Source organism: Schistocerca serialis, chromosome 2, assembly GCF_023864345.2.
Source record: "Schistocerca serialis cubense isolate TAMUIC-IGC-003099 chromosome 2, iqSchSeri2.2, whole genome shotgun sequence".
NCBI lineage: Eukaryota > Metazoa > Arthropoda > Insecta > Orthoptera > Acrididae > Schistocerca > Schistocerca serialis.
In genome coordinates, this window is record NC_064639.1 from 1,160,506,110 (window position 1) to 1,160,518,351 (window position 12,242).

Below are 12,242 nucleotides of genomic sequence, written 5' to 3' on the forward strand. Positions count from 1 at the left end.
CTTGCCCCCCTTCTAACAGTCGTGTACCGCAAGTCTCTAGAGGAACGGAAGGTTCCAAATGAGTGGAAAAGAGCACAGGTAGTCCCAGTCTTCAAGAAGGGTCGTCGAGCAGATGCGCAAAACTATAGACCTATATCTCTGACGTCGATCTCTTGTAGAATTTTAGAACATGTTTTTTGCTCGAGTATCATGTCGTTTTTGGAAACCCAGAATCTACTATGTAGGAATCAACATGGATTCCGGAAACAGCGATCGTGTGAGACCCAACTCGCTTTACTTGTTCATGAGACCCAGAAAATATTAGATACAGGCTCCCAGGTAGATGCTATTTTTCTTGACTTCCGGAAGGCGTTCGACACAGTTCCACACTGTCGCCTGATAAACAAAGTAAGAGCCGACGGAATATCAGACCAGCTGTGTGGCTGGATTGAAGAGTTTTTAGCAAACAGAACACAGCATGTTGTTATCAATGGAGAGACGTCTACAGACGTTAAAGTAACCTCTGGCGTGCCACAGGGGAGTGTTATGGGACCATTGCTTTTCACAATATATATAAATGACCTAGTAGATAGTGTCGGAAGTCCCATGCGGCTTTTCGCGGATGATGCTGTAGTATACAGAGAAGTTGCAGCATTAGAAAATTGTAGCGAAATGCAGGAAGATCTGCAGCGGATAGGCACTTGGTGCAGGGAGTGGCAACTGACCCTTAACATAGACAAATGTAATGTATTGCGAATACATAGAAAGAAGGATCCTTTATTGTATGATTATATGATAGCGGAACAAACACTGGTAGCAGTTACTTCTGTAAAATATCTGGGAGTATGCGTGTGGAACGATTTGAGGTGGAATGATCATATAAAATTAATTGTTGGTAAGGCGGGTACCATGTTGAGATTAATTGGGAGAGTCCTTAGAAAATGTAGCCCATCAACAAAGGAGGTGGCTTACAAAACACTCGTTCGACCTATACTTGAGTATTGCTCATCAGTGTGGGATCCGTACCAGATCGGGTTGACGGAGGAGATAGAAAAGATCCAAAGAAAAGCGGCGCGTTTCGTCACAGGGTTATCTGGTAACCGTGATAGCGTTACGGAGATGTTTAACAAACTCAAGTGGCAGACTCTGCAAGAGAGGCGCTCTGCATCGCGGTGTAGCTTGCTCGCCAGGTTTCGAGAGGGTGCGTTTCTGGATGAGGTATCGAATATATTGCTTCCCCCTACTTATACCTCCCGAGGAGATCACGAATGTAAAATTAGAGAGATTAGAGCGTGCACGGAGGCTTTCAGACAGTCGTGCTTCCCGCGAACCATACGCGACTGGAACAGGAAAGGGAGGTAATGACAGTGGCACGTAAAGTGCCCTCCGCCACACACCGTTGGGTGGCTTGCGGAGTATAAATGTAGATGTAGATGATGCCCAATTAGGTGTTTTAGGTGCTGTCGTGGCTAATTCGCACATCAGCAGTAGACAAATTGCGTGAGAATCGGGAATCTCAAAAGCGTCTGTGTTGAGAATGCTACATCAACATCGATTGCACCCGTACCATATTTCTGTTCACTAGGAATTGCATGGTGACGACTTTGAACGTCGTGTTCAGTTCTACCACTGGCCACAAGAGAAATTACGGGACGATGACAGATTTTTTGCACGCGTTCTATTTAGCGACGAAGCGTCATTCACCAACAGCGGTAACGTAAACCGGCATAATATGCACTATTGGGCAACGGAAAATCCACTATGGCTGCAGCAAGTGGAACATCAGCAACCTTGGCGGGTTAATGTATGGTGCGGCATTATGGGAGGAAGGATAATTGGCCCCCATTTTATCGATGGCAATGTAAATGGTGCAATGTATTTCCTACGTAACATTCTACCGATGTTAGTACAAGATGGTTTCAAATGGCTCTGAGCATTATGGGACTTAAAATCTGAGGTCATCAGTCCCCTAGAACTTACAACTACTTAAACCTAACTAATCTAAGGACATCACACACATCCATGCTCGAGGCAGGATTCGAACCTGCGACCGTAGCGGTCGCGCGGATCCAGACTGAAGCGCCTAGAACCGCTCGGCCACAATGGCCGGCTACTGCAAGATGTTTTCCTGCGCGACAGAATAGCGATGTACTTCCAGCATGATGGATATGCGGCACATAGGTCGCGTGCGGTTGAAGCGGTATTGGATATTTGATGACAGGTGGATTGGTCGTCGAAGCACCATACCATGGCCCGCACGTTCACCGGATCTGACGTCCCCGGATATCTTTCTGTGGGGAAAGTTGAAGGATATTTGCTATCGTGATACACCGACAACGCCTGACAACATGCGTCAGCGCATTGTCAATGCATGTGCGAACATTACGCAAGGCGAACTACTCGCTGTTGAGAGGAATGTCGTTACACGTACTGCCAAATGCATTGTGGTTGACGGACATCATTTTGAGCATTTATTGCATTAATATGGTATTTACAGGTAATCACGCTGAAACCACATGGGTTCTCAGAAATGATAAGTTCATAAAGGTACATGTATCACATTGGAGCAACCGAAATAGCCGGCCGGAGTTGCCAAGCGGTTCTAGGCGTTTCAGTCAGGAACCGCGTGACCGCTACGGTCGCAAGTTCGAATCCTGTCTCGGGCATGGATGTGTGTGATGTCCTTAGGTTAGTTAGGTTTAAGAAGTTCTAAGTTCTAGGCGACTGATGACCTCAGATGTTAAGTCCAATAGTGCTCAGAGCCATTTGAACAACCGAAATAAAATGTTCAAACGTACCTACGTTATGTATTTTAATTTAAAAACTTACCTGTTACCAACTGTTCGTCTACAATTGTGAGCCTTATGTTTGTGACTATTACAGCGCCATCTATCACAAAGCGGAAAAAGTGGTCCAACTAAAACATTCATATTTGTTTACGTAGTACACGAATATGTAATAAAAAATGTGGGTTCCTATTTTAAAAAACGCAGTTGGTATCCGTTTGACCTATGGCAGCGCCATCTAGCGGGCCAACCATAGCGCCATCTGGTTTCCCCCTTCAAGCCAGACGAGTTTCGTTCTTTGTATTTTTTTGGTTTGACGCTTATTTCGTGAGATATTTGGCCCGGTCACGATCAGTGGACCACCCTGTATATGAGGGTGGTCAGTGCATGGTACGTGACAGCAACTGTCGACACGTCCGATAGAACGGGTGGTGTGGTACCCCGTCGTGTTTTGTGTGCAGAGCGGGCTAGACTGAATGCCGCGGCAACTCGATGCTCATTGCAAATTGGACGTGTTTGCAGCGATCAGGTTTCTATGGGCTAAACGGCTGAACTGCAGGGACATTCATCGTGAAATCTCTGCTGTATATGGTGAGCGTACAGTCTCCCGTCCAGGTGTTAAGTGGTGTAAGCAAATTCACTCCGGACCCGAAGATCCGACTGACCAATATCGCGAAGGCAGGTCGAGTACCGTTGCCGATGTTGGCCGTGTGGATGTGACCATTAGAGGTTATCGGCGTATAAGGCTGCAGGAAGTTGCCGGCATGCTGAACATTTCGTATGGCAGTGTGTTCTCCACTGATCACGAGCATTTTGGATACCGTAAACTGCGTTGCTAGATGCGTCGCGCGTCTGCTCACCGATGTTTACAAGGGACATCATTTCCAGTTGTCTCTGGCATTTTTGGAACCGTATTCTCTGGACGGCTACGACTTTCTGCGTCGAATCGTCACAGGTAATGAGACGTGGGTACATCACTTCATCCCCGAAACAAAGAGAACTTCAAAAAAATGTTCAAATGTGTGTGAAATCTTATGGGACTTAACTGCTAAGGTCATCAGTCCCAAAGCTTACACACTACTTAACCTAAATATCCTAAGGACAAACACGCACACCCATGCCCGAGGGAGGACTCGAACCTCCGCCGGGACCAGCCGCACAGCCCATGACTGCATCGCCTGAGACCGCTCGGCTAATCTCGCGCGGCCCGAGCTCCACAGATCATGCTGCCTCTCGACCGTTTCCATCTGCTTGGCCGTACTCAAACACCACCTCGGCTTGTTCCCGACACGAATATCGGACCTTTCTGTTGCTTACAGCACGCTGCGTCAGTTACTCAAGTCACACAGCCTGCAAGACACAAGAAACATAACGGCACGTGGTCGGAGGTGGCTTCCATTCGTCAGAGTCATCTACCGTGGCAATGATGCATTTCCGGACACACGTTCACGGGACCTTTTTTCCTCCATTTCTAGTCACGAATCCGCCCCTGCATTTTGTCTGTTTTATTAATGTTCACCCTGTTTAGCATTCGGCTTCGGCATTCCATCACGTCATCATCAGGATCTCTATGGTAACATAGTGGAGTATATTGCCAAACAAAATATCACGCAGAAGCGTTACATACTCTTGTACAGATACTGGTTCGCTTTTTGCATGTTTTTTTTGTCTGCCAATGAAACCTCAGCCGCTATCTTACCATAGAGGGCCTGATGTTGGCATATTGGAATGCCGAAACCGGTTGCCTCTGGAATAAATAAGAGATGAAAATACACCTGTTGGTTTATTTATTGGTGATTACAGTGGTACTGTTGTAGGTGGCTTCCATCAGATGAGGACCTACAGCTTTCTCATCGTGATGCTCTCGCTCACCCCAGAAGTTTATTTAGTCACTCCAGTAGTAAAATTCTGCAGTCATAACAATACTTCTTTTTCTGTTGCAGTCTACAGTCTGAAGACTGGTTACGCTTCTCTATTGGCTCTCAGCACTATGCGACTTAACGTCTGAGGTCATCAGTCCCCTAGAACGTAGAATTACTTAAACCTAACTAAGGACATCACACACATCCATGTCCGAGGCAGGTTCAAATGGTTCAAATGGCTCTGAGCACTATGGGACTCAACTGCTGAGGTCATTAGTCCCCTAGAACTTAGAACTAGTTAAACCCAACTAACCTAAGGACATCACAAACATCCATGCCCGAGGCAGGATTCGAACCTGCGACTGTAGCGGTTGCGCGGTTCCAAACTGTAGCGCCTAGAACCGCTCGACCACTCCGGCCGGCCACAATTAATTCACAGCATTTAATAAAAATAGAAACTAGCTGATTTGCTGCGTGTGTCTACATAGTATGACTTTCTGTTTGTAACTCTTGTAAAAGAACAATTTAACACAATTTTTCAGTTTCTGTTCGATGTCTTCGTCTGTTACTGCAACTAACAGCGATAAAAAACCGAAAAGCGGTTATTTCAGAAATCGGTTATTTCGTGCGGTTTTAACAGTCGCGTTCAACTCGAAAAGAAAAAAAATTGGTGTAATCGAAAATCGATTGTCTCAGCGGTATTCGCCATCCTTACTTGTAAGCGCCCGCTTTGTTATTTAAAAGATTTCTGGACTCATGGACAATTGAGAGAAGAGGGTTGGTGATTCCATCCAGTTGTTGAATTCTACCGTACGCCTCAAACTGAAGTTCAAATGGCTCTGAGCACTATGGGACTTAACATCTGAGGTCATCAGTCCCCTAGAACTCAGAATTACTTAAACCTAACTAACCTTAGGACATCACACACATCAATGCCCGAGGCAGGATTCGAACCTGCGGCCGTAGCGGTCGCGCGGTTCCGAACTGAAGCACCAAGAACCGCTTGGCCACCGCGGCCGGCTCAAACTGAAGTATTTATATTATTGCGTGTAGAAAGAAAGAAACGATTTTCGTCACAAGGAAGATGAATATTGTAAATAAATAAAATAATTTTTTATAATTGTCTTTAAAGATGTATTTAAGACTTCTCGCTGTATTTTCATTCGTCGCGTAACTACAATCATAACTGGCGTCCAATAAATATTCCCTTTTTAAAAGTTTTCCTTTTCTCGGGAGGTGGTCGATTTTGCCGCTCTTCTAATGATGTGCAATTCTAATGGAGGCCGATCGGATTTTTTGGCTGTGCTTTCTTCTCTTCCATCGCTGAATAACATTCGCATACCGGTTCTTAAATAACTAAAAGAGACAATATTTCAAACTCTCTTGAAGTGTATTTCAATAAAATATACAAATTTAGTCAGGCGTTCGGACAGACACTACTTACCGTGCAGCTCATACGAGTACACAGAGAAGGTAACAGAAGACCAAAGAAGATCGAAAATGTTCGTTTTAATGAAGATTCCTTTGACCTCTTCAGGAATATTATACCTTAACTTTCCTGTACATGTTTATACAATATAATTACAAGCTGTCAATAAAAAAATTGTCATCATCATCAGTCCATGTACCGTTTGTCATTAAAAATTATCATCTGTTTTTTCTCGCACATACGTTACATTACATATGGGCCCACTGTCTGCTCGCAGCGAAAACCTCAGTACCTTCAATGACAGCAGACAGTTGTTTGACATCTCATTGAAAACATGAAACTAAAGTTTTTTGTATGTACAGTCACAAGGCATAAAACATTGATATAAGTTTCATATGACATTTTACTTCTGTAAGGAACGTTTCCGACTTTCTTATGTCATTGAAAAGCACTGGATTAGGATCGTGGTCCGGGGATATAATACGTTTATTGCTGGATAAGAATAGTTATGTGAGTGCCAGGAACTGTTTTATTCCTTTTCTTTATTACTGTCATGTGTCTCACCTCAGTAAAAACTAAAATTTAAATTCTACAGAACCAGAAAAATTACAAACAAAAATTATAAAATAGTTAAAACTGCACAAAGGTTATTGTTTTTGAACAATTTTTTACTTTGTGCTTTACAGGAGGGCAATTCCCGTATAGAAATGTCTTTTAGTTATTCCTTAGGGAGTGACTTCCCAAATTTTCATCAGTTCTTGTCAGTCAACATGCATTCAGCGTTACGGCTGCGTTGTTACTAACATCATTTCCTTATCGAGTAGCATTATTTGGACCGATTGTTGGAACGCACAGTGTTGTCGGTATTTTAGTTCGAGTGAGCGGCTCAAGCACACTGTGCCGTACACCGGCGTTGGTCTGCCTTATGCCTTCATGATAATACACTGCGGTGAAAGTACTCACGGAGTACCTCCTAATACGGTGTCGGACCTCCTTTTTCCCTGCGTCGTGCGACAACTCCACGTGTCGTTGGATGTCCCCTGCAGAAATACTGAGCCGTGCTGCGTGTTTAGTCGCCCATAACTGAGAAAGTGTTGGCGGTGTAGGATTTTGTCCACGAACTGACCTCTCGGGTCTGTCCCTTTAATGTTCGATGGGATTCAAGCAGGGCGATATGGGTGGCGAGATCATTCGCTCGAACTGTCCAGTATGTTTTTCAAACCAATCGCGAGCAGTTGTGGCCCAGTGAAATGGAGCATTGTAATCCATAAAAATTCCGTCGTTATTTGGGAACGTGATGTCCATGAATGGCTGCAAATGGTTTCCAAGTAGCCGAACATCCGGAGGACGCAGTCCGTTTAATCTCAACATGGCCCGCACCATTATGAAGCCAGCAATTCGGATCCACGGCCTCGTGCGGTCAGCGAAAGACTTGAACCCTTCCGTCAGCTATTACCCAGTAAAACTGGTTGTCGTATGACCGAGCCAAAGTTTTCCAGTCGTCCAGGTTCCAACCGATGTGGTGACGAGTCCAGGAGAGGCGCTACAGGCGATGTCGTGCCCGTCTGCTGCCATAGCCCATTAACGCCAGATTTCGCCACACTGTTGTAACAGATACATTCGTCGTTCCATACTAGGTCCACTACTGTTTCTTGTGTATATTAATGACCTGTCATCTGTTACATTACCAGATGCCAAGTTTGTCTTAATTGCAAATGATACAAACATTGCAATAAATAGTAAATCAAATACAAATTTAGAAAGGGCAGCTAATCAAATTTTTACTGACATTAATAAGTGTTTCATAGCCATTTCACTGTCATTAAACTTTGAAAAGACCCACTATATGCAGTTCAGAACTTCCAAGAGATTTCCTTCTGGTGTGTGCATAAAATATGATGACATGGAAATAGGACAAGTTGAGAGTGTAAAATACTTGGGATTACAACTTGATAATAAATTCAGTTGGGAGCAACATACTAACGAACTGCTAAAGCGCCTAAACAAGTCTGTGTTTGCAATACGAATGATGTCAGAAATAGGAGATATAAATTACAAAAAACTGGCATATTTCGCTTATTTTCACTCCATTATGTCATATGGTATCATATTTGGGGGTTACTACACAAACAGAGAAAACATTTTTAGAGTACAGAAGCGTATAATAAGAGTAATGAGTAGTGTAAGTCCAACAACATCATGACGAAACCTATTCAAAGAACTGGGCATATTAACCACAGCTTCTCAGTATATTTATTCCTTAATGAAGTTAGCTGTAAATAATGCACCTCTTTTTCCAGCTAACTGCTTAGTACACAGTATCAATACTAAGAACAATATACATAAAGATTTAAAATCACTTACTCGTGCCCAGAAAGGAGTCCAGTATTCATCAACGCATATTTTCAATAAGTTACCACCAACCATTAAGAGTTTTAGTTTCAGACAAGGCACAATTTAAACATAATCTAAAAGAATTTTTGGTGGCCAACTCCTTCTGTTCCATCCATGTGTTTCTCAACAAGTGCAGTAGATCATTTTTAATGAAAATTTATTATACTTTAATTTTAGACAATACTTGGTTGCAACAGCCAAGTAACTACCTACTGTGTGAATGATGGATGTATGGAAAGCAGATGTAAGTCTCAAGTCTGTAAATAGTGGAAGTTTAATTTTAAATCTTGTGCATAATGTGACTGTTCTTAACTGAGCATCACTGAAATGAATAATTTACTTTAATTTTTGACCGTACTCGGTTGTAATAGCCAAGAAACTAGCAAATGTCTGAATGATGGATTTAATGAAACCAGATGTAAGTATTAAACATACAAATTTTAGAAGTTTAAATTTAATTCATGTTCTTAATTTTACTGTTTATTAACTGAGGATCATTAAAGTTAATGAAACTCAAGTTTTTCTAATTACATTTTTGTAATGTATTTTTCTGACATGTTCCACACCCAGGAGGATTCCCTCATTTATGGGTCTATGGAATGAATAATTAATCTAATCTAATCTAAATCTAATCTCCCATATTGATTCCTGCGGTTATTTCACGCAGTGTTGCTTGTCTGTTAGCACTGCAACTCTAAACAATCGCTGCTGCTCTCGGTCGTTAAGCAAAGGTTGTCGACCGTTGTGTTGTGAGGTAATGCCTGAAATGTGCATTCTTGGCACACTCTTGACGCTGTGAATCTCGGAATATTGAATTCTCTAACGATTTCCGAAGTGGAACGTCCCACTCCGCGTTCAAAGTCTATTAATTGCCGTCGTGCGGCCATAATCACGCCGAAAAGCTTTTCACGTGAATCACCCGAATACAAGTTACAGCTCCGCTAAAGCAGGGCCATTACATACTTTATGTGTGCGACACTCCCGCCATCTGTATACTGTATGTGTGCATCTCGCCATCCCATGACTTCTGTTACGTCAGTGGGATCTCCAGGAATTGCGATGCTTCACCTGTGGCCTGGTGGAAACGGAATGTACAGCCAAGACACCAGTTCTGTACGTCTGCCACTTACCTGTTGTAGTCCAGCTCACAAAGCCGGTTGCTGTTCCGTTGGCATACACCGCACGCTTAACTGCACTCGTACCGATATTCTGCTTCGAAGCCTACACTTTACTTTTATCATTTTAACTGAAAACCATTTACTATTATTCGTCGTAAAATTGTATCGTTTTTTTCTTTTCTACAAACTTCACTTTATCAGGGTGTATACGGTCCGGGAGATCCGGGAAAAACCCGGGAATTTTTTCATCCAGGAGACAACCGGAAAAACCCGGGATTTTTTTAGAATTACGGGAATGTTCACTGTTTTAGATTTCAGTTAAAGTTTTGTAGGTTTGACGTGTAAGATCTGATACGCTGACAAAGAACTTTGGTCCACTACTGCTGAATAATACTGCAGCAATGAAACGTAAATCAGAGAATAACACCAAAATAAAAGTTTAGTTGCATAGAAAATGGGTAATTTACACAACGCACAGTCCAGTTTGCCGACACCGAAAAGTGTCAAAGGATTTAGGTCGAAGATTATGCAGCACGTCCGTAACAACTAACGTGCATTCGATGTGCGCGGCGTCACAACTGTTTACATTTCTAACAGATCACCAGAAAATATTACGAATGGTGGTGTGGTGTCACCGCCAGACACCACACTTGCTAGGTGGTAGCTTAAATCGGCCGCGGTCCATTTAGTACATGTCGGACCCGCGTGTCGCCACTGTGTGATCGCAGACCGAGCGCCACGACAAGGCACGTCTCGAGATACGATATAGCACTGGCCCCAGTTGTACGACGACTTTGCTAGCGACTACACTGACGAAGCCTTTCTGTCATTTGCCGAGAGACAGTTAGAATAGCCTTCAGCTAAGTCCATGGCTACGACCTAGCAAGGCGCCATTAGCCGTATCTGAAGAGAGTCTTATTTGTATTATCAACAGCGATGTACCACAACATGGAATAAACTTAAGTATTTGAGGAGCTGCATACTTTTCTTATTAGAATTCAATACTTATCCTGTTCCAGAATTGACGCCAGTCGGCGTGTGTGTACGCGTGCCTTTCGGCTCCCTTCTCAGTGTGGCGTAGCTAGCTTGTTACGCCACAACAGGTGGCTTGAGATGCGTTACTTTCAAAGTAAATTTCCATGCAAGATGATTTATGTTACGTGTGAGAATGTGCAGTGAATTTCTTAAATCACAGGGCGTTATAACTCTCATTCAAAACGTAACACTTTGAGGATCAGCCATTTGAAAAATGTGGGGCCCAGAAGATAAGTCATTTATGCCACTATTTAAAATTTTACCGGCACATTTGTATTTGATATGACTTAACGTGCAACACACGCTAAAAAAAGACCGAGCTTCAAGTTAATTTTCATATTTAATGTTGTTCTTTCATAGATAAAAAATTATGCAATCGATGACAAAAAGTGTAAGTGTCCTTCAAAAAAATGTGCATAATGTGTTACTGAGCAATGTCACAAATCTCTTCATGCCAGAACACTTCGACTTTTCTACGTAACTGATAATCATTTTGGCACGATTTTAATCGCCAAATTAGAGCCTGTTAGTAGGCCTACGGACTTCCTCTCATTGTAGGACTAATAACAGTGGATGCCAATAGACGATGCAATTCTCGTTCGTACATACTCATCTACTTACGAGTTAACCGGTGTAGAAACGCACTTTGCTGAGTTGAGCGAGCTCGGCCTACCTTCGTAACGTACGCGCCGCGGCCTGTCTTTCTCGTGGGCCTCGTGCTCTGAATAACTGCCGTCATTCGCTAGCGAGATCAAGTGACATGAGCTATGACTGGCTAACTATGCACCGCTCAACGCAATCTCTATTTTAGAGTTTCGGAAGGTACCGTGCAGTAATTTGTGGAATTTGTGTATATAGTTTCGCAATACGAAAATAAACTCTGTGTGTATTGTCTCGCATCAAACAACTTTCCAAACGCATTGTTTTTCCGGGATTTCGTTTCCTAAAGTGCTGGGACGTCCTCCGCCGGTATAAGACTAAGATTCAAAGGACTGATAGGTTTTACAGTTCCGAGGGAAAGCATACTGTTACTTAGCACAGATGTATCTTCACCCGCTTTATACGTAATTTCATCCGGGAGAAATTGTGTTTTTAACCGGGAATTTTTTTTCTTGTCCACGTAGACACCCTGTTTATCTAAGTCTCATTTATCTCTCCCTCGATGTTGTGATAACAGTCACAGTTAACATTTCATATCTATAGTTTTACATTGCTCTTTATATATAAACGTATATTAAAGTTCAGTTTCGTACATCTGTGTTAAAACGAAAATTTTCCTGTATAGTAATTAGATTATTTAGTTTGTCTTTATTATTTATTATGGGATTTTCATGTGACCTGCTGATTCATAGCGTACCGTATGACGTAATTTTCTCAAGGAAAAGTAGGCCAATTCATGATTTCTCATTTTATAGGCGAATGGACACATCACGCTGTATCAGATCACATTGGTTATCGAAAAATCTTAACCGAAAGTGCATAACCCACATACCTGCAACTAGATTCAGCAGCATCTGAGGGAGGAAGAATTTACTACTGTATCTACTCAGAAGCCGTCTTTAAGTTGCAGAAATCCAGATAAGACTCAACACATACACTGAAGCGCCAAAGAACCTGGTATAGGCATGCGTATTCAAAT